The sequence below is a fragment of the Dicentrarchus labrax genome, unplaced genomic scaffold (genome assembly GCF_905237075.1).
Source record: "Dicentrarchus labrax unplaced genomic scaffold, dlabrax2021, whole genome shotgun sequence".
Classification (NCBI taxonomy): Eukaryota; Metazoa; Chordata; class Actinopteri; family Moronidae; genus Dicentrarchus; species Dicentrarchus labrax.
Window position 1 is genome coordinate 4,298,132 of NW_026136724.1, and position 23,927 is coordinate 4,322,058.

Consider the following 23,927-nt stretch of genomic DNA (forward strand, 5'->3'; position numbering starts at 1 on the left):
AGCAGCATCACAGTAGGGTAGGTAGTATTTCTGAAGCCAGCATCTAGTGGGCATTAGAGGAACTGCATCTAAAGACACATCAGATCGGCTTCAACACTAAGCTGAGGTGGTTGCCACTCAAGTCAGTCCTTCTGTAAAAAGAGAAAAAGCTTTAAAAGGCATTCTGGGAAGTGTAGGAAACCCATTATGGAAATATAAGATGATGACGCAGGTTTAGGGAACAAATCAAATAAAAACAAAACAAACTAAATGCCATCATGGTTCGAGTGTGTGTAACACATACCGAGCCACTCTTACTCTCTCGCCAAAACAAATGAACTCAAAGGTGGAAAGGCAGGGACACCAGGAAGATGCCAATGTGTGTGTCTGTGTGTTTGATGTAGGGAAAGAGACCTGTGTGTGTGTGTGTGTGTGTGTGTGTGTGTGTGTGTGTGTGTGTGTGTGTGTGTGGGGCAGTCGGAGGTTCGGGCCGATGCCAGGAAGCACATTCTTTGGCAGCACGGAGGGCTGCTGTCAGATGCCGCTCAGGAACACGATGTACGGTGCTCTGGATGCAGCAAAACCAGCGCCCTGAGATTAAACCACACACACACACACACACACACACACACACACACACACACACACACACACACACTGCTGAGGTGGCTGGCAGAAAAGGGGCTTTGTCATAGTGCTGCACTTACATCATTAAGAAAACTGTGGTGCCTTATTTGGCATTGGTGGTGATTGACATTTCCTTCCAGCCAGTGGGATGCTGACTTTGCCCTCCTGGCTGCGGTCATGTTGACACTGCAGTTGCTACATTGCATTAATGCTTTAGAGTCACTCGAGCTGTGACAGTTCCCTCAGCCAATGAGATGCTCTCTCTCCTGGCTGTGGTCCTCGTCTGTCAAACGCAGTGGATAAATGTCTCTGAGTCCAAGGGCAGCGGAAACAACGCTACCACTGTGTCGCTCTGTGTCCAGCGCCTGTGTGCTCTCTGCTGGGCTGGCTTTCCTCCGCTGTCTGTTAGTCGCACTGTGCAGGTTTGTCCCCTCATTGTGGGGAACCAGCAACCAGCAGTGAGCAGAGTTGGGTGACTTTATATTGATGTTAAAATCCAACCTGTCAATACCCCACAGAGTGTTCTATACTGGTTAGACACTGAGGCTGAAATCAAGCCTCTTAGACTTTAAAGGTGGGGCTGATAGTTGATTGTGTTGCAATATTAGAATTCTCAGCACCTACCAATCATCTGGGGATTTCCACTGTTCAAGCTAGTTGCTTGAACAGTGGCAAGAACAGCCACTAACACGCCCCTTACTTCAACGTGGAGATATAGCAAGTGACTTTATAACACAGCATTGAAAATGGATGTCCCAAGTACCATTATATGGTATGACAGTGTTTGCAACTTACGCATGTCACAGCCCTTACTTTTCCCAGCTAGTTTTAGCAACCAAAGTTGGGAGAAAATCCTCAGTCTCTATTGAGCGAAGCATCTAGTTGATTGTTGGGTCTCATTCTTAGGTCGTCAAATACTGACGCTTTGGCAACCCAAAGAGGGTGCCCCCATGTTTGAAAAAACACTGCAAAAGTGTAGAGGCATCTTTCCAGTGGACAAAACACGATAAAGTTCCCCAGGGTGCCTTTTCAGTGGACAATGTGGTAAAGTGCCCTCAAAGGTTAATGCTAATCCTAACCCTGACCAAGCTGTTTCACCATAAATGCATCACAACTTTCTGCTCGCTGGTGCCCTTTTTATTTTCTACACCCCTGCCCCTCAAACCACCAGCGTCCCCCACTGGTATAAAGCAGTTCCTATTTTTCACTAGTTCTACAATATTATTAAAAATCATTACTGTGAATAGCATTATAAGGTTGATTTGCCATTTTAATCACCGTATCTTACCGTGTGGTTCCAGTTTGTTTTACATTGGGGCCAAAAACACACAATGACAGCACAATGTTGCTTGTGGATACAGTTAGATCTCCAGTTGGTCACAGCTTGTGTAGATTCTACCCACAGTCTCTCTCTCTCTCCCACACACACACACACACACACACACACACACACACACACACTGTATTTCCATTATACAGAAGCTCAAACAGAGCTTACTGCAATTCCTCTAAGCCCTGCTGCTTACATTGCACTGGTGCAGGGAAATGCATGCAAACGCTCCTTGAGGATTTCCACTGAATTACTCAGCAAATCACCATTATGTTGACATATGGCCGTAAAAAGGCAGGTGGCAGCCCAGCGTTAGGACATATATCAGTACAGTAAGGTGTGACGGTAGGTTAGAAGTCGCGTTGTGAGTTTCTAATTATAATCAAATCAAGGAGGTTAAAGGGAATCGAAAGTGCTTGTTAGCGAAAGACTTAAAGCTGCATGATTTTCTTGTTAGAAGCCTCCAGTGTCAGCGAGAGGTAACTGCAGCTCTTTAAATGAGTAGGCTGTATGTATTATTATTAAAATTGTGAAACTGCACGTAAGGAGTGCTTTATATAGATAAGGAAGTATAGTATAACCCTCCTGCTTCGTCCACAAGGGGGTGATGTGTCTGCAGCTGCACTGAGAGCTGAACCTAAACGTAACTTAATCCACCACCAGGTTGTCAATTAATACAACCAGGCAGTGTATTACATTAATGTGTGTGACTGAGACATAGAACAGCCTGATATTGATGAGACTGTATGCGCACACACACTAATTAAGGGCATTACAATCCACGAACCAGGCTGCATCAGTGTACTCTGGACAAAGCAGATGTTGAGCCAGAGGGGGCAGAGATGAAAAAGAGGCCAAAAAAGATGAGCAGGACATGTTTGTTGTGCCAAATATGTCCACTCATAAAGACACAGGGGCCCATTGTCCTGTGCTGTGTTTGCTGCTGCTCCTCAATCAGACAAATCACAGGGATCAGTGTCTGCAGGACTGAAGCACATCCATTAGTTCATCACTAATCCAAGACCAGATGCCTTTTAGCTGTCTGTGTCTTGTTTTGCACTCAGATCTGACTTTAGGGGTATTTTGCTGACTCATATTGCATGTAGGCAGTTTGAGAGATTATAACAGTGTACCATAACCCCCCACCTCCATACTTACAGGGACACTCTGCTGGTCTAAAGGGGATTTGTCAAGTCTTGACTTTAACGTATACAGATATATAAGAGGAAGTTTGCTGGAACCAGTGTTTATCCGTTCTGAAAATAATGGTTAACCAAAGTTTAATGTACAATTGTTGAGCTTCAATTCAATTCAATTCAATTTTATTTGTATAGCGCCAATTCATAACAGAAGTTATCTCAGGACACTTTTCAAATAGTCTAGACCGAACTCTTTATAACATTATTAACAGAGACCCAACAGTACCACCATGAGCAAGCACTTGATGACGGGGGCAAGGAAAAACTGCCTGTTAAAAGGCAGAAACCTAGGACAGATCCTTCAGCTCTAGGTGGGTGGTCGTCTGCCTTCAGACAAATTCATGCAGACTAGATAACGCTTTTAGTCTTTTACTATTCCATTAATAAAAAGCCTTTCGCTGTGCTAAAACCTAAAGCACACTGCAGCCACTTATACTTAAAAAAGCACACGGCTAGTTTAAGTTTTGAAATCATCAAACACATTCTCAGTAGACACCACTGTGTCAGTCTGTCCCTCCAGGCTGTTCAGAGATCACCATCGACAGCATGCTGTGCTCTGAGTAATGCCTTATCTCACATCTCCATCTTCAGCGTGCACTTATGCTAAACAACTTGCATCAGTTCCTTTATGAGCAACATAAACAGCAGCAGTGAGGAGGCTACAGGTCAGATCACATTCCTGTAAACGGAGATGGATCTTGGAAGAGAGAAGCACTGTGGGAATAGAGATCTGATTCTGAGGAGGGGTGCATAAGGATTATTGTTTATCAGTTTAGAGAAGGCGCGTGTGTGTAATTCATGGTTTCATTTCTGGCCCCACGTGTGTTTATTTATGCTGAATGCCATTTATGTAACATTTCTCTCTATGTCCTTTTTATTTTTTTCCTCTGGGACTGCGAGGCTGGCTGGCTGTTGATCACCAAGGGCAGGCGGGAGAGAGATGCTGTCCATCTCACGGGGACATCTTATGTAACCATGTGCTCTCTCTCTCTCTCTCTCACAGGCTTCACTGGAAGTTAATGTATGCTGCAGATGCCTATGGGCTGCAAATTAGCAAGCAGGACTCTGGAATGACGCACCGCTGGCAAAAAGGTCTGAATCTCTCTCTTTGTATCTGTGTGTATACTTTAAATAAGGGAGCAGGTGATGAATCGGCAAGGAATTTTAATTCTTTGAAATCCAGATTGAAAACAAAGCATATTAGGGTTCAGGTTGAAGATGCTGTGTGTGTGCAGGTAGGTGTGTGTGTGTGTGTGTGTGTGTGTATGTGTGTGTGTGTGTGTGTGTGTGTGTGTGTGTGTGTGTGTGTGGCTAATACCTTTGTGCTTCTCCCTTCTGGACCAAATTGTTTACCTGGCTGTGGAACGAGAAGAATGTTTGTGTGGGCGAACAGCATGATCCTACCTGTTGTAAAAGGCTGTGTGTGTGTGTGTGTGTGTGTGTGTGTGTGTGTGTGTGTGTGTGTGTGTGTGTGTTTCTCTGGCCCTTATACACCGTGCCACTCCCTCTCACTGTGAACTTTGCTTCCCAACCACGTTGCATGGCCTTTACAGCTTCATCTGGCTGTGTAGATATGTATGTATTTTCCCCCTGCAGTCACCTGACAGTGATGTATGCTGGCAGGGACTCGAGCAGGATGGGAGGATGAAAAAAGGTTGAGAGATAAATGGAGGGAAACGAGTGAAAAGAGGAAATGAGGACAATGACGCCTGTTGTTTTATCTGAGGTTTTTTTAGTAGGTGTTTTGTTTGATCTGAACTGATAAAGAGGAAGGAAGTGGTAAGAAGCTTTTGTTTTCTGAATCACACAATCATACATGGTCGATTATTTACTTACTAACTGTACAGAACAAGTATTAAAGGACCAGTGTGTAGGATTTAGTGAAATCTAGTGGTGAAGTTGCAGATTGCAACTAACTGAACACAGCTCGCATCTGTATTTGACGACCTAGGAATTATCCTTTGTTCCAAATGCCGTCAAGGTAATAAATCAAAGTAGAATGTAGGATAGAGAAGAAGAAGAAGACTTCCGAACTTTGCTGCTGGTTCTTGCACAGTAAGTTAATGTGCTGTTGTGTATACTGTAGACTGGTGCACTGTGAGTTGTACTTTTATAAATGCCTTTATGTTTTTATGACAAAGTTCCACATTGTGGATAATAAAGTTTTCATATTAATAATGCCAACAGTGTGTAGGAGAAACTATGATGGTCACAAAACTCACAAAAAACAAATGTGTATGTTAATTTGAGTTCGTTCAAGCTGAAAGCACTGCAGCCAAGGATTGCACTTGGGTCTCTGCAGTGGTGGCTTAAATGTGTTTTGAACTTGAATTACTACACATTAAGATTTCCTAAAGATACAAAATTTTAGGTTCGACCTGAACGATGATGATGATGATGATTTGAAATGATCGCTGAAGGAGCCCTGCAGACAAGCTTTATGTTGTCGGATAAAGCATTAGCATATTTTAAGCTAAATTACAGGGAATTTCAGCTGTGTGCAGCTATAAATAATGAATTAGATTAGCACGTCTCTCAGTGTGATATAGATTGATGATGGCTATCTAAAATGAGGATGACGTTAAAGAAAAAATTATGTAATAATAATAATATAAAAGGAAGGTTTTAAGGGAATAATTATAGTGGTGTAATATTTTTAAAAAATCTATGACTTGTCACTTGTTGAGTGGTCAGTCAACCTGAGTGGCAACACTAAGCTCACTATCTACTGGGAACATATGGTTGATTTTTTTTTTTCTGCTAACCAACATGTCAATCGGATAAAAATTTGGGGTATTACTTGGGACTTTTAACTGCAATGGAAAAAAGAGATTGAAGCAGATAGAAAAATATTGTGAACGGCAGCTTAGGATTGTGGGTAGAAAGCTGGAACCACCAGGGTATCAGGTGACCTGGGATGAGGATGGACTGATGCATAATTAATTCAATACAATTCAATTCAATTCAATTTTATTTGTATAGCGCCAATTCATAACAGAAGTTATCTCAGGACACTTTTCAAATAGAGCAGGTCTAGACCAAACTCTTTATAACATTATTTACAGAGACCCAACAGTACCACCATGAGCAAGCACTTGGAGACAAGGCCAAGGAAAAACTGCCTGCCACAAGAACTCCGGGGAAGAAGTGAAGTTAGTAACATGCATTAATGGAACATGAATGAGTGCAGAAAAAGAGAGGAAGAGAGGAGCTCAGTGCACCATGGGAAATCCCCCGATAGTCTAGGCCTATAGCAGCATAACTAAGGGATGGTTCAGGACTCACCTGATCCAGCCCTAACTATAAGCTTTATCAAAGAGGAATGTCTTAAGCCTACTCTTGAATGTGGTGAGGGTGTCTGCCTCCCGAACCACAACTGGAAGCTGGTTCCACAGGAGAGGAGCTTGGTAACCGACTGAGGCTCTGGCTCCTGTTCTACTTTTAGAGACTATAGGAACCACAAGTAGCCCAGCATTCAGAGAACGTAGTGTTCTAGTGGGGTAATAGGGTACTATGAGCTCTTTAAGATATGAAGGGGCCTGACCAGGAAGAGCTTTATAGGTGAGGAGGAGGATTTTAAATTCTATTCTACATTTTACAGGGAGCCAATGCAGAGAAGCTAGTACAGGAGAGATGTGATCTCTTTTTCTAGTTCCTGTCAGTACTCGTGCTGCAGCGTTCTGAATTAATTGGACTTACTGGGGCAACCTGATAATAAAGAGTTGCAGTAATCCAGCCTTGAAGTAACAAATGCATGGATTAGTTTTTCTGCATCTGTCTGTGATAGTATGTGTCTAATTTTTGTAATATTACGTAAATGAAAGAAGGCAGTCCTAGAGATCTGCTTCATGTGGGAGTTAAAAAACAAATCCTGATCAAAGATAACTCCAAGATTCCTGACAGTGGTGCTAGAGGCCAAGGTAATGCCATCTAGAGTAACTATATCTTTAGACAGTGAGTCTCTAAGACTTTTGGGGCCAAGAACAAGAATTTCGTTTTTTTCTGAGTTTAACATCAGAAAATTGCAGCTCATCCAGGATTTTATGTCCTTAAGACATGTTTGTAATTTAGATAATTGATTAATTTCATCGGGCTTGATTGATAGATATAACTGCGTATCATCTGCATAACAGTGAAAGTTAATGGGGTGATTCCTAATAATGTTGCCTAAAAGGAGCATATAAAGAGTAAATAGTATTGGTCCAAGTACAGAACCTTGTGGAACTCCATGACTAACTGTAGTATTTAGTGAAGATTCATCGTTACAACATCGTACAAACTGCGAACGAGCTGATAAATATGACTTAAACCAGCTTAGTGTGGTTCCTTTAATGCCAATTTGATGCTCAAGTCTCTGTAAAAGAATATCATGGTCAATGGTGTCAAATGCAGCACTAAGATCTAATAATACAAGTACAGAGACGAGTCCATTGTCAGAAGCAATCAGAAGGTCATTATTAACTTTAACTAGAGCTGTCTCTGTGCTATGATGAACTCTAAATCCTGACTGAAAATCCTCAAATAACCTATTGTTATGTAGAAAGTCACACAACTCTTTGGTGACTACTTTCTCCAGAATCTTAGAGGAAGGGGAGGTTAGAGATTGGTCTATAGTTAGCTAAAACCCTTGGGTCAAGAGTGGGCTTTTTAAGAAGGAGTTTAATTACAGCTACTTTAAAGGACTGTGGTACATATCCTGATAATAAAGAAAGATTAATCATATCCAGTAAAGAAGTGCCAATTAAGGGAACAACTTCTTTAAGCAGCCTAGTTCGGATCGGGTCTAACAGACAGGTTGATGGCGTCGATGAAGAAATTATTGAAGTTAACTGATGAAGATCGATAGCAGAAAAACAGTCTAAATATATATCTAAGTTTACATTAGCAAAGGTCCCTGAACTTGGAGAGCCACTGATAACTGTTGATGGCAGTTGGTGATTAATTTTCTCTCTAATAGTAATAATTATAAAAGAAGCTCATAAAGTCGTTGCTACTTAAGTTTATGGGGATATGTGGCTCAATAGAGCTGTGGCTCTCTGTTAGCCTGGCTACAGTGCTGAAGAGGAACCTAGGGTTGTACTTATTTTCTTCTATTAGTGCTGAGTAATAGGCTCCTCTGGCATTACGGAGGGCCTTTCTTTAAGTTTTAAGATTATCTTGCCAAATTGAGCGATATTCTGATAATTTGGAAGAGCGCCATTTCCTTTCAGATTTCCTAGCTATTTGCTTTAACTGGCGGGTTTGGTGGTTATACCACGGTGCTAATCTCCTATGTTTTAATAATTTCCTTTTTATAGGAGCGATAGAGTCTAATGTTGATCGTAGTGAGCCTCCCTCAATTTCAGAGGGACTAAAGTTGTTATAGGACTCTGTTAAATTCAGACATGGCATTGAATTAAACACTGAAGGAATCTCCTCTTTAAATTTAGCTACAGCACTGTCAGATAGACATCTGCTGTAGGAAGTTTTGCATAATGGCTTATAATCTAATAGTATGAATTCAAAAGTTATTAAATAATGGTCAGATAGGAAAGGATTATGTGGGAAGACTATTAAATGTTCAATATCAATGCCATATGATAGAACAAGGTCAAGAGTGTGATTAAAACAATGAGTTGGTTTATTTACACTCTGACAGAAGCCAATTGAGTCTATTAATGATATAAATGCGTTACTAAGGCTGTCATTCTCAACATCCACATGAATATTAAAATCACCTACAATAATTACTTTATCTGATTTAAGAACTAAACTTGATAAAAACTCTGAGAATTCAGATATAAAATCAGAGTACGGTCCAGGAGCGCGGTACACTATAACAAATAGAACTGGCTGCAGTGTTTTCCAGTTTGGGTGAGAAAGACTAAGAACAAGGCTTTCAAATGAATTATAATTTAGTTAAGGTTTAGGGTCCATTAAAACGCTCGAATCATATATAGCTGCTACTCCACCTCCTCAGCCAGTGCCTCGAGGAATGTGAGTATTAATATGATGGGGGGGGGGTGGATTCATTTAGGCTAACATACTCCTCGTGGGACAACCAGGTCTCAGTAAGACAAAGTAAATCAATATCATAAACTGATATTAACTCATTCACTAAAACAGCTTTAGAGGACAGAGACCTGATATTTAACAGCCCACATTTCATTCTCTTATTTTGTGCTACTGAGGAGTTGGTTTTAATTTTTATTAGATTTTTATGTTGAACTCCTTGTTTTTATTTCTTTAAATAATTTAGGTGGTAGGGGGACAGACACAGTCTCTATGGGGTTTTGGGTGGGTGACTGTTCTAAAGAAAGCGCAGAGAAGTGTGTAAGACAGCAGCTCTGCTTCCTGGTCCTAACTCTGGACTGTCAGGTTTTAGAAATAAACTTCGCCATATTTCTAGATAAGAGAGCCGCTCCATCCAAAGTGGGATGGATGCCGTCTCTCCTAATCAGACCAGGTTTTTCCCAAAAAGGCTTCCAGTTATCAATGAAGCCCACATCGTTTTCTGGACACCACCTCGACAGCCAGCGGTGGAAGTCCGACATGCGGCTATACATGTCATCACTGGTCACATTGGGCAGGGGTCCAGAGAAAACTAGGTGAAGGTTCATGGTAAGCAGGGGGGGTGGTAGGATACACACACACACACACACACACACACACACACACACACACAAAGGGTTAGTGGTGACACATGATGACTATGTTTTGTGGTCTGTGTGTGTGTGTGTGTGTGTGTGTGTACATTCATGCAAATTGCATTTCCCACCATCGAAACTTAAGGCCCCTGTCTGAATTCCAGATTTGTAACTCACTTCCTATTGTGAACTAACACCTGTCAAACACACACACCGCGACACACACTCCCACAGACAGACACACACACACACACACACAGAGCAAACAGCAGTGTGTGAGGGTAAACCACAGGCATGAGTTTAATGTTTTGTATGTTTTTTTATGGTAGTGTTCTGTGGTTTGAGAGAAGTGGTAAAGTGTGTGTACTGTAACAGCTGATTTGAAGCTCTCTCTCTCTCTCTCTCTCTCTCTCTCTCTCTCTCTCTCTCTCATACACACACACACACACACACACACACTGTCTGGGAAGGGTGGGTGGTGGGTTGCTTATTCATCTTGAGTCAGAGCTGGTATGATGACCCTTACATTTTGTATGAATGACGGTACAGCACACTCACAGGCACACACTCTAGTTTCCAGTGGTTGTGAAGCAGACAGATACTGTGTGTTGAAGGGAAGAGGACAGACTGAAGAAGCCTTGAGTTGGAGTTCTTTTTATTCTGAGTGGACCACAGACACACAGTAGGCACCTTCCAATGTTTTCTCCTGTGTGCGCTGATGTGTATGTGTGTGTGTGTGTGTGTGTGTGTGTGTGTGAGAGAGATTAATTGTTCTGTCAGTACTTTGCAGTCTTGTACAGCCTTTGTAACGAGTTTCACTTCACCAGTTTACTGAGAGGGCTTAAATTCAAATTAGCTTTATTTGCAAGTATGCGACCACTGTTAGAAAAAAACAAGTGTATGAAACACAGAAAGGTACTGTAGCACTTTCTCATAAGGCACCCTTTATAAAGAACTAAGGTTTATAACAAATGGCTTTATTATTTATTTATTGTAAGCCATGAATAGCACTTTTGGTTTGATTGTTCAGCCTCCTACAGTATAACACTTTCTTTGTCTGTTTGTTAACACCCACACCTGCTTGATGACATATTGTAAGAAAGTTTTAAGGACTATAATAGACTTTTATAACAGTAGATGACGTACTCTGTTTTTCTGTTGATTTATTATAAAAGGAGGAACTTGTGACAATTTATTAATAAATAAGTGTGTGTCAGTGTGTCATTACATTATTATACATAATAATTTAGAGTAACTTACACCTGGCGGGCATGGTGTCGGTGGGACGGATGAAGTCCAGGGAGGGACACGATCGGCTCGGTTCACCAGTAACAACGGATTATCCCTGAATCCCTGTTGTCTCTGATGTAAATTGGTGAAACTACCGGGTGTAAAATGATCACTGCAGGGACGGGTGTTGGTGGTGATCCTCACCTCTCCATCAACGTAGCTCTTCACAAAATCGGTCCAACTCTTCCTCAGAACATGCTCCTTCGGAAAATTAAATAAAGTGACCGAAGATGCACTTGCGGGATGTTGATGGCATACTTAAGCTAGCTAGCAAAGGCTGTGGCTAATAACAAGAAACGGTTGTAACGACTCAGCAATGAGCGGGAGAGCCACTGATGTTAGTGTGCACTACGCTTTTATACTGCTACAGCGCGGGTGGCTCCAGTGCGTCATCGAGGGATACTTTTCGCCCCGCCTAAAGAAATTCTGAACCCAAAAAACGTTAAAACTCAACAACTAGTTTCCAGTCTTTTATAATGTTTTCAACAGCTATTTTATGACACAATGTGTTCATAGAGGAATCACTGAATTTGCTTTACACGGACAGTGTGTAACATTTAGGAGGCTCTATTGGCAGAAATGGAGTATAATATTCAAAATGCTCCAAATATGAGTAACCCAACATTGTCTATAAAGTAAATGAGACCTTTACTTCTTTCCCCGGGGTCGCCCACAATAGGTCCTCCTGCTTCACAGCTCTCTGTAAGCTACGTGTCAGTTAGCAAGACAGCTAGCTTGGTTAGCAATAAGTTCACAATTTATTCAAGAAACAAATTTGTACAATCAACCCCTGTCTCATAACCGTCTGTAAACCATTCTTTTGTGAAGCAGCCTATACTCATACTGTAGGAGGGTTAAGTAAATGTGAATGGTGCGACACAGTTAGTAAGTTACGTTAGCTTCCTTAGCTTGGGACTCTTCAACTCTCAGTTCCCTGTGTAAACAAACTCATACAGTGTGTATTCATTTGACCAAAATTGAACTCAAAATTAAAATGAATAGAAATTTCACTTCAGCTCTTTCTTCTATGGTCATTCCCCCTCTCTTCCTCTCTCACACACCCTCACACACAGTCTTATTCTCAGCCTTTTAAGACACACACATCCATACTCTCTCTCTCTCTCTCTCTCTCTCCCTCTCTTGCACACACGCTGCTGTCGACTCAGCACTTTCCTGCCCCGCGTTTTCCCGGTGTTCCTGGAATCTGACCAGGTTTTGTGAATGGCTGGCAGGGTTGGGTGTGGCACTGCTGTACCTTTGCCCTGCACTGCAACAACATCACATTCATAAAAGCTTTATCTCCTCTCACACACACAAACACACACAGTTTACATCTTCATCCAGGAGGCTGACAGGTAGGGGCTGCATTGTTATTCCAGCTCTATCTCGCTATACCTCACCTGTGTGTGTGTGTGTGTGTGTGTGTGTGTGTGTGTGTGTGTGTGTGTAAACAGGGGCCCCATTCTGTCAGAAGGTGAATCTCTGCGGGGGGTAAACTAGAGTTCGGCCTCATTAGCGAGAAACCTTCTCATTGCTCAGGTCACACGTGTCTCTCTCTCTCTCTCTCTCTCTCTCTCTCTCTCTCTCTCTCTCTCTCTCTCTCTCTCTCTCTCTCTCTCTCTCTCTCTCTCTCTCTCTCTCTCTCTCTCTCTCTCTCTCTCTCTCTCCCTCTCTCTCTCCACACGCCCGCTCGTAAAGGTTCGACCCAGCTGTGTGTGTGCGTTTGTGGCCATGGATCATGCTCTCTAATTGGAGACACAGATCCCGTTCTCCTGCTCTCACCTTCTCTTGAGCAGCTGTATTTATGTTTACTGCTGTGACCCAGATAACAGATACCGCCACTACATGCTGGAGACGGGTCGCTGTTGTTGGTTAAAGGGATAGTTCACTCAAAAAACACAATGAAACTTAAATTTCCTAGACTCTGATCTACTTTCAGTATGATTTGCTGAGGGTTGGAGTTATCCCCAGTACACAACGTCCCTGTACATTTCTGTGTAGTTATTCTTAATGCCTTCCACCGGGTCAGGTTCCCCTTGAAATCAATTAAATGAGGCGGTAGAAACACTACCGCTGTTGTCCACAGGGGCTGCCAGAATCAACTGAAAATGAAAGTTCCTTGTTGCAAAGGGCAAAATATTACACAAAACTCAACAGCAATGTCTCGCCCCACATGTAATGACACACATTGTGAGAACAACTTCTGGCTTCCAGGGTGTGGAATGAAGTGGAAGTAAAAAAGGCGCCATTACTGCATGTAGTCATGTATGTATCCTACAGAAACTGCTACATGAAAGGAAACGCATTTGAAACAGCTATATGCAGACAACTAAAAAGTTCATGAAATTCTTATGTTCCATCTAAAAAGAGACTTTCAGCATTGTGTTTCCTGGCAGAATTATAAGTTAATTTCATGTTTGTAATTGATGTATTTAATCTAAATATAATGAAATAAAAATATTGCATGTTTTTAATTGATAATCATAGTCTACCAATTATGGTGAATAATATCAGGTAGGCTTATAACCAGAAGCACTTTGACGTGCATATAGCCTTCACAGTGACAGCGACATCACCAGAGCACGACACATTAATCAGCTGGCAGATCGATATTTAAGTATCAAAATAATTCCATTGAGCTTCATCTGAGCTCGAGCTATCACAAAATTAGATTAGCTTAGCATAGAGACTGGAAATTAGGGGAATTATTTATCCTAGGTCTGTATACTGTACTCTTAAAGGTACGGTAACTCCCCATAAAATTATAACTTGTCGCTTTTACATTTTTGTACTGATAAAACCAACAAGATATTTATAGTTATTATATTAGTGAGTTTTAGAAGTGCTGGAAGCCATTTTTTTTTTAACTTTGGGCAGAGCCAGACTAGAAGTTTACCCCTGCTTCCAGTCTTTATGCTAAGCTAAGCTAATCACCTTTAGCTTTATATTTTGAATGATGATGACATTGGTAACAACCTTCCCAAAAGAGTATACTTTGGCAAAATGTCAAATTATTCATCTGGAGGGACAGATCACATTCCATTGAGGAGGAGAAATAATAATATTGTGTTTCTGGTTAACTGTCTCTTCATTTGTCTACTTTATTTGATTATCCACAGAGGCCAAAAGGCTGGCAGTACAAAAGCAAACGTGAGAAAAATGGACTTAACAATAGATTTTTTGAGAGTAAAAAGAAGACACCACATTTCTTGTCAGTGTAAACAGGTACTGTACCTGACCTCTGACCAGTGGGCGGGGTCAAAGCCAAGAGTCCATTCCTCCTCATTATTGAGACACTCTTCAGTCTTATCTGTGTGGAGATGAGTGTGACTGTCTGCTACCCCACAGAGAGGGCATGTGAAATGCGTTTGCTTTCCCACAATGCCTTGTGTGTACAGAGAGGTGGCGGTGGGGGGTGAGGGAAGCGCGGCCACTCGGACAGAACCGCTCTTTGCCTCTGGCATCGCCATGGAGACGGGGACTCTTTTTATAGAGTTCTCTCGGCTGCTCTCATTCTCCTGCTGTTTACCATTCAGTTCATATGTTGGAGCGCAATTTAGAGCCCGGAGGAACTTTTCTCATTTCACTACAGAGCTGAGATGGTTTGTGTGTGGTCTTGCTGTGTAGCTGGATGGGCAGAGCAGGGTCAGGGTTGTTCAATTCCACCTACAGTCAAAGTGTGTGAAATCACTGGTATTCCACTTTCTCCTGGTATTCCTTGCCATCCTTCTGGCGTAACTTGGACCCGTTCCCGGGAAAATGGGGCACTTGGCATCTCTCACACACACACACACACACACACACACACACACACACACACACACACACACACACACACACACACACACATACACTCAATCGAAGACAGTGAACTGAATTTGGGCACAAAGTGTGTGTGCATCCTCAAAATGCAAATCCCTGCCGCGATGGGCTGAGGCGCCAAGCCAGCACATGTGTATGGAAAAAGGCCACTTGAGTGAGGGAAATGCTGACAGAGAAAGAGGAAAAGAGGGAAAGCACACACACTCTCCCAGGATGCCACACACACACATACACAGTCACACCTACACTCATACACGCAACAGAGCCGATCCATAGTCCACTTGCACGTGGCGTGGGTGTGTGCTTCCTCCTCTTTACTCACATTTTTTGGCTTGCTTCACAGAGACACACCCACTTTGTTTTGTAGGACAGGACACACACACAGGAAGAGAGTGAGAGAGAGAGCAGAGTGTGTAACTCTGTCACTGTCAGGATGCAGCGAGAGTAGGAACTACCTCTTGAAGCTCAGTTAGAGGTTGGTATAAGATGGGACAAACAGAGTGGGAAACACTCTTCTGAGGAAATGGATGCTTTGCCAAATTCTGAAGAAAAAGGGACGGTTTTGCTCGCAAATGTTAGTCATGAGGGGAGGAGGACTGGGAGGAGGCAGGACGAGAGGACAAGCAGACAGAGTGCAAACACACTTTCACCATGGTACAGGAGAGGGTGAGTCAAATGGACTACAACAATAGCTCTAATTTTTATGCCTTTATGTAATGTACATCTAATGCTTTCTACCTGTTTACAGGAGTGTATGTGCGGGTGGATGTGTGTGTGGGTGGGTGTGTGTATGTATGAGTGCTCACGACTGCCCCATGCAGCACCAGTCTGGGTTTGTTTACCTGCCTGCGAGCTTTCCCACATGAACTCGCGTCAGTGGAAGGTAACAGGACCCGGTGGGCTCTGATGCACCCCTCCCCGCCATAAACAATTGCCCTGCCGTGTCTCAATAATGCTCTGTTGTCACCAGGCGAACGGCAGGTAGACAGGCTGATAGAGGGTTTCAGACAGGCAGGGGTTGTGTGTCTGTGTGTGTGTGTGTGTGTGTGTGTGTGTGTGTGTGTGTGTGTGTGTGTGTGTGTGTGTGTGTGTGTTTGTGTGTGTGTGTGGAGGTTGAGAGGGAAGGTGAAAGTCTGGGAGTATTGACGGGATGCCAAATGCCGGTAGGGAGTGAAACATCTCTGGTGTTTTTTTCCACTAGGAGATGATGCTGGAGGGCAGCAGTCGGGGGGGGGGCAGAGCTACACAGCAGCAATCACAGAATGTACTTACATAGACTCTAACTGTATTGTCCAGTAATGTGTATGATACAGAGTGAAACTGCTACACATAGCTATTTTGTCATTTGATATTTGTGAGAGGATACAAGAGATGGACTCATGGGAACTAGTGGTTCCCTTGTACTTCCCTAATAACCACAAAACTACACTAAAAAACTGATATAATGTCTTGTAAAAAGTTGCTCAGAAAGTTCCCTTTTTCTCAAATGTCTTTCTTTGGTACTCATTTTAATAATATTTTAAATTAGGGGTGCACGATAATTATCGGGCCGATAACAGGAAATTATTTCGTCATTCCGATAAGTCCGATATCATGACGAATAGCCCCGATAACTTATATAATTTTGTCAGCACGGCAGTGCCCCGCTCTCACTATGAGACCTGAATGGCCTGCAGTGAATGCTGCGTTCAAGTTTTAAAAAAAAGTTATCGTGCATCCCTATTTTAAATCCTCTGTAGCACTGTGGAAATTGGCTTGTACTGCTTTCTCCTGCAGTGTCCTCCTACTCACAGTGGCCTCCAAAACTTCTTACTTTCCTTTTTCACAGCAGCCACTTTGACATTTGGCTTTCCAGTGAGCCAACATGTGCATTAGCATGGCAATACCCTCCTGCTGCTGAATGGAGCAGAGCAGATATCATTAACATCTGAGTTTACCCTCCTGTTTCCTGTCAGACTGGCTGTTGTGAAAAAAGTCTATTGGAATTGTTGTAGATTGCATAACATTAAAGAATGAATAAAACTGAAACAGAAACAATGGATCTAATGACTGCGTAATTTGAGTGGTTGCTCATAGTTATGTCAGATCTTGATCAGAGCTTGTTCTTCTGCGACAAAAAGAAAATAAATAGTGCTGCTTAAAAATAAATTACACCTATAAGTACTTATTGAGTTAATGAGTTCCTCAGAATGGCCTGCCTTTATTACTGTAGCCTGTAATTATTTAATATCTGCCTAACCCTTAATTAAGCTTAAATATTGTTTTATTGTTTTAACTTCTTTTGGATGAAATCTATTGAAAAAAAATTTTTTTTAAGCCGTGCTGGCTTCATGGACATTAAAGGGAGTCATTTCAGGAGGTGTTTCTTCCCTTTCCTTCCACATTTTTTATATAACTATTCTGTATATCTGTCTGTCGGTGCGTCCTTAAGAGTTGAAGGTCCTCCTGTCAACCAACTGTCAACTCAACCATAGCAGCGAGATAAAGGTGTGATAACTGCATATCTTTGATATGCAACATGTAGTGTCAGTCTTGTCACATGTACAGTCATACACAATACAAAATATGTTGACATTTGTCCTCTGTATTTAAACTAAGTACTAAGAGCTGTGGGAAGCCACTGTACAGCGCCTGGGGACCAACTCCAGATCTGAGCTAGTAAAGGGTCAAGGGCACTGACTGGAGAAATAAACCTGACATACATGTTTTGATGGTGACCAGAGCACCCGGAGGAAGCCCACGCAAACACGGGGAAAACATGCAAACCCCATCACAATCCAATGATATCGATTACTAATTACTTTAGAACCTCTCAGTTCACTTTTGATTTCCAAGCGGTGATATCAACGAGCGCGGACCAAAATGCCTCTGGAGGCAATTGGATAGCGCTACAACCAACCAGAGCAACAAAATGTGTGATTAAACCAAATCCTGTGAGAAGTACAACAAACAGATCTTTCTTATCAACGAAAGCTTTAAGCTTTGTTCTCCTTTTAGACAGAATATACCGTTGAGTTGTTTAATACTGGCATGATAGCTGATTCAACAGAAACAGATCCACAGCAGGTTGTTTACGAAAAATGCCTCATCTGCCTCCTCTGCACAGTCATCGTATCAAACCCACCCCATATTAGATAAACGGTTGGGACTGGAGATCCAGGACAGGTGGGAATCTGTCTGAATGGGAGGGAGGCCAGACCCATCTTCATTGTAAGAAGCAGAAACCCAAAGACACTCAACTGAGACTAAAGCAGTCGACATTCAGACAGGCTCTGGAAAATGTTGCCTGTGTTTAGGCTACATTCTGCTCACTCTAAATATCTTTTAAATCAAGTTGAGTGTAATTCTTCTTCCACATTTCACCCTGATCTGTGCTACATTTAATATTTCCTTCACATCAAGGTCATTTCAATGATAATACTAGTGTCAAGAAGAGTTATACCCGATGTAGTTGCTTTCCCATCAGTCAATGCATGGCTGAGATATGTACACTTCAGTCTTTCTTATTTGATACAAACTTTAGCATCAAACCCAACAGATATAAAAAAGGACAACTTTGGGCAATGATTTCTAGGCAGAGACTTCATTTCTAGGGTGTCACATGACTAGATTGAAACTTGGACCGAAACACTGATATTGTCCTTTCATTTACCCATCAATTAACAAGGGAATTTCCACTGGCAACTGATTGAGCTCTGATCCCTGATGCACACGTCTAATTGCCCAACCCTAATTCCTTTCCTGTACCTGCTCAGCCTGTCTAGGTCAAGGGATCAGAGTTGAAAACATTCAACCAACCACAGCGACATTTGACACCTGACCATCAACAGGCGTCAAAGGAGTGCCCTCAAACAGAGGCCAGATTTGTGACGTGAGCCGAACTTACATCATTTCCTGCTGGGGTGGGAGCTGGCAGCAACCCCGCCAAGCACTTTGTTTGATTTGGAAGTAGCGGCGGAGAGCCCGTGTGGCAGCGGGGTGTGTTTATGGGCTGTGGTGGGCGTTAACGTGCTGTAAGGGAGCCTCTGACTCGGCAGCTCTCAGTGGAAGCACAAACACCACCAAGGAGCATGAACTGTGATCTCATCCTGCTGTTTGATGTGTGTGTGTGACTCTGTGTGGTTATAGTGGTGCTTTTGATCAAAATGAGGCTGTAGAAGAAACATTGTAAATTTTACCCATCATAATGTAATAACAACTTGTTTGAACAATGTCAGTGGTTCCAATGCTAATCCTTGCTCAGGTTATGTCTAGATTGTTTACAGGCCCAACAGGGGCGTGATTAAGGGCAGTTCCTGAAATCAGATGGGGTTATTCTGCAGTCAGACAGGAATTGCAATGCAACATTGTTTGGTACGCTCTGAAAAAAAAGCTGGCAGAACAGAAAATAATGTGGGCATATACAAAAGATTAATACCTCCTGAATGAGAGGTCAATCCCACTCTGTCTCTAATTGGCTGGATATGAGGCCTGCATCTACTTGCGACAGGAAGTGAATGCGGTCTTCCTCTTTGAAATTAATGGGGACCACATTTTGACTGTGGAATTAGGGTTAGACGCCAGCGTTAAAATGCATATTTATGATTAATGATCCATGTTAAAGGCGGTTCCATCTAACCAGTGTATTATCTGTTTTTTTTTCACCCATGCAGAACAAAGACAAGACCAGTGCAGAGATGTGACTCCAGTCCGAATATACTGAACCAAACTGGTGAAGCACATACCTGTAGTTGGAATCAGTAAGTCATGTACTTGTATTCAGTATATTCATCATATTTTTTGATACACATGGTAGTCAGTGATGGTTAGAAAACTGTCTCACTGCCAAAGCTGCTGTCTGTTTGGCTACCGTCACTCAAGCTACCGTCACTCAAGCTTAGTATGAACCCTTTGTGTTGGTTCATTGCTGAGGCACGGCAGGGCGATATGTCCCGGCAGTCGTGTAGATTGTTAGAGGAACAAAGGCAAAGCAAGAAATCACTTCACAGCTAGTATGGACAAATGATGATTATAGCCACCAATACATTCTCTTAAAATACATTACGGTATGTGAGTATTGTGTTACGATAAACTTGAAACAATCCAAACCAGCTCTTTTAAGAGTTGAGGCTGCTCTCAAGCTAACATTTGGTAGAAAGTTAGCTGTAGTCCTTTTGAGAAGGGTCTTGCAGACTACACGACACACCCTGTCAGATAACTTCCTTAACGTACTGAGCTACAGGCGTGGTTTAGCGCTATAACGTGTGTGAGAAGTGAATGTTTGCTTGAAAACAACAATGGCAGCTGCTAAAGAGGTTAGCGTATATATCTGCTATATTAGAACTGCAGCCCTGAAGGCCTCTCTGTGGAAAAGATGTTTTGCTCTTCTCCCGTTATAGATAGTGATAGACAATCACCGTCTATACTTTTATACAATGTTTTGTCTTTCTTCTGCGTACTTACACTCTTTGTTAAGAGTTCTCACGACTTAATCTGTCTCCTAAATTGTTCAGCTGAATGAGGGATTATGTCCATGCTGTGGAATCGGGCCGGCTGTTGATGACGTCCCTTTGTGCCTATCACTCTGTCATCACTGCCATATTGTCATTGTTGTCTCCCTGCCCCAGCAGAGTCGGTGGGTCACAGCGTGACGTGGCTGAGTAAAACCCACAGTTCCTGTTTCCGTGCAACACGAGAAGGCCTTTTGTTTAGTTACACACCCTCATATCTTAAATTAAACACACAGTTGTGACGTTTGACGCCGGTGGAGGCCCCCACTTCCTCAAATACGATACTGTCTGTCTGTAGTGTGAAGGCACGTCATGAGAAAGTGAAATCGACAATAGCCCAGTGCGTGACATTAGCATGTCAGATTTCAGTGGGTGTGTGTTCCGTGTGTGTGTGTGTTGCTGACTGTAAGTTGACTCAGCAAGGTGGATTTACTGTATGTTTGCTACTGGCATCACGCCTACAATGGCTTCTCAATATAACTTTAGTTTCTTGCTGTCTTTCAAGTTATGTAATTGGGGCTAATAGGTCACAGTCAATAGTTTCAGACCATCAATCAACCAAGTATCAGAATAGGTGTACATGTGTTTTTATACTGTATCTGTGTGTAGGTTATCAAGCCCTCTGAAACAGGGACATGGGAGCTAAACTTCTTAAAATAAAGTACTTCAAGCATCATACTGGTATTGTGATGTAGCCAGGAGAAGATTGTCCAACTTTTTATCCGGCCTTCAAGGGTGGCCATTCAGAACAGCAATAAACACTTTAGACATGATTGGACAATCCGTGGTTGAATCCTGCACTTAGAGGTGCATCTCCATCCCAGCCTCACCTGTCTGACACTGTACACACATTCTAGAGTAAGAATCAGCACAGTCTCAGTCCAGTTGTTTGGCCCCCCCTGACAGCTTTCAGAACAACAGAGAGCTAAACGCATCCCATCTTTTCCACTTAAATGTCTAGATATGAACAGTTCCTATTGCATCCGCTGCTGTTCCAATTGTTCTTTGTCAACATCAGCATGACAGCATAAAGCAGTCTTTTCATATTGTCAATTAAACACATATTAGTCAATATATTTTAATTCTGCATGGCAAAGTCATTTATCTGTTCTTTGCGTCCTTTGGTCTTAAAAGTCCTGAGTTCCACTTAATGGAGACCAGAGATTGTGAGATGTTCTCTGAAAAGAGTTGTGTCAGATTATTTTAGACTCGGTCAGGACAAGCAAGTTGTAATTTACTAAAATGGCTTAGATTGTCAGAATTGACTCTCAAACTTTGTTGTTTTTGCCTGTCGTAAATCGAGAAACTGTCATTCAGCTTTCCATTGGCAAGCTCTCATACCCTGCAAAGGTCATGGGACAGCAGAGCTTCCTGGAGGAAAATTCTTCAGTTCTCGGGACAGATCTAAAATTCTTCATCATTATATCAAAACCATCTTTATCCCACTGAAGTGATGATGCTTAATTTTCAGGCTAATCTGATGACTTTGCAACCAGATTTCCAAAGCATTGGAAATTTGAAGAATTTCCAATTGAAGGCAGTGAGGGAAAAAAACCATGCTACTTTCTAAAATCTATTGACACAGCTCTTGGCTTAAAACATCCATTACACTTATGACTAGACTTGCATGCTTTCAAAATGTGTTTTGCACTTAATGTGTCCCTGCATGCAACCCTCAATTGTTGATTGATGGATTCACAGCTTAAATTTGCTTTGTGTTTGCTCATTGGTTTTATCCTTAATAAACTGCCAGGACTCACATGTTTGACTTCCACTTGGTGATCACTGAGCCATATGCAGGTTGTGTTTGTCTTGCCTTTATATTCCCGATGCTACTCATTCATAATTAGTTTTTTGGTTTTGCATTGGTAAATACTTCCTTCGGTCAGGTTTAGTGTCTGAAAGCTTCTGTATGATTGGAAAGACGCTGAAGTAGAGGCTGTTTTTGAAACTATAGATCTCAGGTGGTTCCAAACATTCAGTCACAGTTTGTGGATGTTAATTACTGATGAATATGTATCAGGTGCTTTTCTTAAGGTCTGTGGCCTGATTGGTATTTTTTCTATCCAGTGATCTGATGTTGCAACCTGGTGTGTTTGGAATGACAGATTTTGACATAGATACACAGGACATCCTGTGGTTATTGATTTGTTTGGGAAGGGAATGGCTTGGGAATGTTGCGCTCCTGTGCGGTGATCGATTGTAGGGAGGGAGTTGGCATTTGTTCTCATGGGAGTGGTTCACTGTTAGTGAACAAACGCTGCTCAACTTCGATGGAAACCGCCCATTCTGAGGAGAAAAGGGCTCAGAGAATGAGGAAGAGATTTGTCGACCTTGTGTATTTATGCTTCAGGGTGCTGTGCTGCACTAGGTGTTGTTTTATTTCATCCGGTTTCAGACGTAATTTTCCCACATGGTTGTCAGCCTCTTGGTTTGAAAAGGTGAAAAAGCCATTAAGGAAAGAGCCATATCAATAATTATCCACCTTTTGAAAAATGTGACACATTATTAAATTGTCAGTAGCATAAAATCAATACTAACTCAAAGTACACCTTTGTATGTCTTAGGTTTTTTATTTCTGAATGGCTTATTTTAAAGGTAAATTCTGGTGTCACACAACCTGGGTCTGTTTCCTAGTTTTGGCCAGGCGAGATCTGGCTGTGCGGTAAGCTGTCAGACAATCAGACAAGTTGCAATGAACCCTCCATGTTAGATAAACCTTTTCAGAAGAGAAAACCAGTGAAGTGTAACATCTCTGCTGTAAACATCCATCACAGTTTACAGGATGACGTCGTGGTTCAACTTTGACCCACTTACAGTCTCACTTGTGAGAGACGGTGATACAGAGATGGTTCATTCAGCCACCTGCCAAGTATTTTTTGAAAGTGCCTGTCCTTTTCCTAACAGTTCCCAAGTGGTGCTGTGTATCAAAGCTCCTGGCACAGTCAGGTTAGATAATCCCAAGAAACTACAGGAAATGACTCCACGTTGCAAAAAGACAGAAGATGACATCTATAAGCCAGCAGCTGCTCATGCGTGAAAAACTTTAAATGACTAAACAAAGCAGGCAAGTCTCAGCAGTGTGGACTGATCTGGCTGGTCCAGTTCATCTTAACTGGTATGAACACCAAAAAAAGGTGAATTAGTGTGGGTGTAGGCCTATCTATCATACTCCAATCAGTCCATTGACGAAAATTCTATGTAACTTATTTACAAGCAGTTGTTGAGTGGGAATATCAGATCATTTAAATGTAACTTCGAGCTCTCCACCAAACAAGCGTTTTGATCCATGGTGAATACAAATAATGACACATTCACAGATCAGCCCCTCCATAAAAGAGATATTGAACACTGGACCGCTGCCAACAGTTTTGAAAGAGGACTCTTCATTTGCACACAGACTGTTTACACTCTTGCCAGCAGACCTTGGCGTGTATCTTTCAGTTGCAGCCAATCCGCCTAAATTCTTTAAACACCCACGTGCCCACAGCACAATCAGATGTCAGGAGATCTATTGGGGCAGGGGGGGAAAGGCTTCAGGCGAGGGGGTTTTTTGTAGAGTCAC

At 42.2% G+C, this 23,927-nt stretch overlaps 2 long non-coding RNA genes across 2 annotated transcripts in view; one reads left to right on the forward strand and one right to left on the reverse strand.

Annotated features, from left to right (window-relative positions):
* Positions 1-11,368, reverse strand: part of LOC127358968 (uncharacterized) — a 50,437-nt gene extending 39,069 nt beyond the window's left edge. Inside the window, exon 1 of the long non-coding RNA XR_007882570.1 lies at positions 11,022-11,368. This is a non-coding gene — a long non-coding RNA (uncharacterized LOC127358968). The remainder of the gene's footprint in view (positions 1-11,021) is intronic.
* Positions 1-23,927, forward strand: part of LOC127358967 (uncharacterized) — a 71,273-nt gene that overhangs the window by 34,188 nt on the left and 13,158 nt on the right. The window contains exons 2-3 of the long non-coding RNA XR_007882569.1: positions 4,139-4,227; positions 19,526-19,612. This is a non-coding gene — a long non-coding RNA (uncharacterized LOC127358967). The remainder of the gene's footprint in view (positions 1-4,138; positions 4,228-19,525; positions 19,613-23,927) is intronic.